This window comes from Arachis duranensis, chromosome 8 (genome assembly GCF_000817695.3).
Source record: "Arachis duranensis cultivar V14167 chromosome 8, aradu.V14167.gnm2.J7QH, whole genome shotgun sequence".
Lineage (NCBI taxonomy): Eukaryota > Viridiplantae > Streptophyta > Magnoliopsida > Fabales > Fabaceae > Arachis > Arachis duranensis.
The window spans coordinates 47,159,307-47,164,255 of record NC_029779.3 but is presented as its reverse complement, the minus strand read 5'-3'; the positions used below and the strand labels follow the sequence as shown (position 1 = coordinate 47,164,255).

Genomic DNA, 4,949 nt, shown 5'->3' with positions numbered 1-4,949 from the left:
TTTAACATAAAATATATTTTTTAATTGTAAAATATAACTTCAGTTTCGATTGAATTTATCTTAAATATGACTTGAATCCGTAACAAAAATAATATTGAGTGAAAATGACAAAACACTAAAAATATGGTTTAGATCTAATTCACTCTATGTAAATTGAGTCCAACGAGTCTTATTTATTTTGGTTATATTTTTTGTTTAATTTAAAAAATGTTTATAATTTTAACCTTTGGAAGTCAACCATGACTATAAAGTATAAGCATAAGGATTTCAAACAATTTTTGTGTAATATATATACTGTTTACTTGTGATTGTATTTTATGTTTGCAGGCTTTGTATGTATAGCATATAGAGTTACATATATTATTCTTTTATCTTTAAGTCTTGTAAGTTGTATCTATATTGTTAGAGAATCGTTAGAATCAATTTAGATCAATTAGCATCGTCTATATTTATATAGCATATCTGTATATTAATTGTAGGATTCTATGTCTTTATTATTTTGATTCATTTAGCACCTATAAATACCCCTTGTATATTGTACCTGACACACAACTCAATAATACACTTTTCACATCATTTTCTCAGTCTCTTGTTTCTATCATGGTATCAAGAGTTTAGGTCTTTCTTTTTTCAATGAATATTAGTTCATAGCCCCTTTGTTTTTTCCTTGTCGGCAGTGTTCTTTGGCCTCCTATTTCGTTCTCTTTTTGACGCTTTGGTTCGTCACCCCCATAACCCTCTTGTTCGTCTTGTCGCCGTGATTCCAACGCAACCATAACCGTCGCCATCAGCCGCCGGACGCGCCGCCACGCGCCGCCGAAAGACGCTGCCACGACCAGCTTGATCTTCCTTCCAGATTCCACCCGTGCCTCTTTGCTCGAAATTTTCGAGCTGTTTCCGACGCTTTGGTTCGTCACCTCCGCTATCATCGTGTTCTTCTCTCCGTCAGCTTTCCAACGCCGTCAAGATCGCCGCCAACGACCACCGCACGCGCCTCCACGCGCCGTCAGAACATTGCTGTCCACCACCATTCTTTCTCATCCAGAGGCTTCAGCAGCCGTTGGATCTTCGTGCAGATCGGACGTCCCTGGAGCGTCCACGTGTCACAAGGTAAGCTGGTTGGCAACCCTGACCCGCGACGACCCGACTCGACCCGCCATTTGACCCGCGTGCCACCTGTGCGCCAACGTGCCTCCTTCCGCCTATCCGGTGCTGCCACGTGTCGTCACTCGCTGACGTGGCGCTGACGCATCGTTGACGTGGCGCTGACGTGGCTGCCAAGTGGACCCTCCCTAAGGTTTTTTGGTGAGCTCTTTCCGATTCTGCGCTCTGTTTTCTCGTTTTCTGCCCCGAATTTGCAGTTTTCTTCTTCCTTTGCTATTTCTTCTATTACTATGGAAAAACCGGATGTCTTTCAGCCTATCCCTGTTATTCTTAATGGCTCCAACTATGCACATTGGGTTGAAGCCATGCGAGGATTTCTTAAAGGGAGAAAATTATGGTGATATGTAACTGGTGATATTGCTTGTCCTATTAAGCCAACTGTATCCAAAGATGGTGCCTCCAAATCCAAGGAGGATGCTGAGAAGGAGAAGGACTATGCAGAGAAATTGGAAGATTGGGATAGTAAAAATCATCAGACACTACAACAAACAAGGCTTTTCACAACGGTAAAAAACCGTTGTTGTAGATTGAAAAACCGTTCCCAAAACTTTAGGCAACGCTTTGGCAACGGTTTTTAACCTGTGGTATATGCGGCCGTTGCCAATGCTCAAAGGCAACGGTTTTTTACCTAAGGCAATGGTAACAGAAAAACCGTTGCCACAGTTAGTGGCATAGACAACGGTTTTGACGGAAAATTTTAGACAACGGTTTTGATCCGTTACTCAACAAGCAACGGTTTCTAACCGTTCCTATTAACATGACAACAGTTTAAAATCGTAACTGGATAGGCAACGGTTTTAAACTGTTGTGATTTTATTATTCACATAGCCAACGGTTTTAAACCGTTACCGTTGGCTCCAGGTTTTGGCAACGGTTTTAAAACCGTTGCCAATTTATAGCCATCTAGGACAACGGTTTTAAAGCGTTACTGTTGATGTCGTTTTCAGCAACGGTTTTAATACCATTGCCATTTTATAGTCATCTAAAACAACGGTTTTAAAGCGTTACCTTTGGAGTCGTATTTTGGCAACGGTTTTAACACCATTGTCTTTTGTAACTATTGACAACGATTTTTTTGTGATATATAATTTTTATTTACAATAGTTTTCTCGTGAATGAACTTAATTTCAGTTTTTTTTAGATTATTTAATGTCAATAAATAATCTAAACTATTTGAATGAAGTCACTAAAGAAAAAAATTGAACATTTCCCATCAAATTTATAAAAATTGTTATAAGATCCACAATATCATCTAAGTTTGCAAAAAATATAATAACAAAAGAATGTGAGAGTGTTTATTGAAACACTAAACTGGAAGCTTTATTATAATGTGATAGACTAATTCCGGCCAAGAGACCCTCACTCTTCATCAATTGTTGCCAACATTAGTAGCATCCTCTCCAGTAGTCAGTGATGGAACCTGCAGTAGCTTCAACCAGATGGAGAATAATAATAGTAGCTATTGCAACATAGCTCCAACATCCACAACACAATCACCCAATAATTCCAGCAACGTAAGCGGCCTCTAGTTCACCATATGGGTTATTGTGACCTATATCACATGCTTTCTTCTTCACACTTGATGCAAATACGCTCTGAAATTGATCTTGGAGAGGCTTCCATGGATCTTAAATACTCTGAAGATGGATTAGGCAACTATGTTAATGAATTAAACTCTAAATTTAATAATTATGGATGATGTATTGTTACCTGTTTCCTCAAGTTTCTGTGCACTAATTCTGTCTAAGAGGGACATTTCTTCATCATATTTTTGGAACAATGCTGCTTCCTATAAATTCTGAGGCCTCAAGTTTGAACCAGAATCAGCATTTCTTCCTAAATTCCGAGTCTTGTTCATTCAAGCTCTCTCGGGGGTTGCAAACTCTTCAGAATAAGAACAATGCTGCTTTTTCTGAGTCTCCTCAAACAAAAGGGTTTCCCTGCCATGGATCGAGTCTGCATAGGAAAAAATGAGTAATTGTATGTACCATCAACAACTTCTCCATATCTTGAAATGCCTCCCTCAAACCTTACTCATCAGTAGAATATGAAATACCTGCAACAGAGGAAATGTTAATATGTATCTATCCATATATCAATATCTATTATATTATTAGTATCAGCTACATTACACCAAAAATAAAACATGATGGATGCAACTTATAAGGTATTTCAAACTTCAATGCACCTCCAATGAACAGTTTTGAGTTTGGAGCAGATGACATGCACCGTATTTCCTGGAGAATAGATGGGGATGGGAGCAATTCTGAACTGATCTGCTTGTTTGCAGCATTTCTGAGTAAATTCCCAATTCAACCAAAGAAAGCCATCGTTGGAACCTGAAGTAAACCGTAAACCTTGATTATTATTATTATGTTCTATATATGGTATTTCAACAACAAAAAACCAGATTGTCGACACATATGAGACGAAAAACAAAGAAGTGCAGAAAGAAAAATTATTTACTTCAGCTTGTTACACTCAAACTATATAAAATCATTTCATTGTTCTTGTCCTAATCAATAACATAAATTCAAAAGCCAGCCATTTTTAACGCTTCATTACCTAACTATTAGTTTCAGAGAGCTATTTATCAATCAAATTTCAAGCTCCTTGATCAAACCCTTGCAATAACCAATGAAATAAAACCAGCAGATTGAAAACCAAAACGAAAAGAGATATATCAATATCATAGGTAGCATAGCAAGATAATTCTCAACTTGTCAAGTGCGGAGATTAAAAAATATAAACAACAATAAATTGAATCGAAAGATGAAGAAAGAACAAGGTGGAGATTAAAAAAATATAAACAAGAGCAGCACAGTGAAGAAGAAAAAGAAGAGAATTGGAGCCTGGGAGAGTACCTTTGTAAAGTGCTAAAACCCTAAGCAGAGATATTTTTAACCTTTGCTGGAAACTGAAATTGAATTGATATCAACCCTACGTGGAGACCTAGGGAAAAGAACCGATATCAACCCTTGATTTCGGTTCGAGAATCTGCAGCCGTCGATGCTCCTCACTTGTCCTATCCTTGTTCTTCTGCTCCTCACTTGTCCTACCCTTGTGGCGATGCTCTCCACTTCCAAAACTGTTTAAATTGCACAGATATCCCCACTCACCAATGGCATTCCCATTCCCGTCATTGTCTTCATCATCTTCATCAACCAAAAAAGTTTCTCGCTCGTCTTCTGCATCTTCTGGTTCAGGAGGGAGCCAGAGAATTCCATTATTCTCAAAATCAACAGGTTCAGCATCAACAATAAAGTTAATAAATTACTAGTGTCACAACAGAATACTAATACACATACATTAGGGAACTTACAAACAGGCCTTCTTTAAGCATTAGTTGCTTTGCAGTTTCTATAGCTTCTTCACTTGATATCTGCCAATTTAAACATATCTCAAGAGTTAACAAAACATAAAATTCATCATTTTTTAGTCTTATTCCCAATTCAAACATATTGAATGCTCGTGTAACTTTTAGAAATTAAACTAAAGCAACAAATTACCAAATTCAATTCACAAATTGAAATTCAATTAACACACAAATTTTTAGAAATTTCGGCAACATTATGGCAGTAAATAGGACGTTTCTGAATTTAAACAAACAGCAAAATCAACCCATATGAACTCACTAAAATCAAATCAGCACTAATAAAACAGCTCAGAATAAGGCCATCATCATCATTGCTCAATCAAAACAAGGCATGAAATCAGCCATTAACAAGGATAAAGCAGCACTAAACAGCAACATCAACCCATATGAACTCACTAAAATCAAATCA

The 4,949-nt window shown here is 37.4% G+C and overlaps 1 long non-coding RNA gene across 6 annotated transcripts; it reads right to left on the bottom strand.

Annotated features, from left to right (window-relative positions):
* Positions 1-2,357: 2,357 nt before the first annotated feature.
* On the bottom strand, positions 2,358-4,936 carry LOC127741091 (uncharacterized). Of its 6 annotated transcripts, none has more exons than XR_008002015.1 (5): positions 4,473-4,936; positions 3,730-4,361; positions 3,353-3,503; positions 2,875-3,220; positions 2,358-2,801 (listed from the first exon to the last, which is right to left on the bottom strand). It is a non-coding gene; the product is annotated as an uncharacterized LOC127741091 (long non-coding RNA). The 6 variants fall into 6 exon arrangements; XR_008002013.1 differs by having other exon boundaries at positions 4,029-4,361; XR_008002012.1 differs by having other exon boundaries at positions 3,353-4,361.
* Positions 4,937-4,949: the final 13 nt, after the last annotated feature.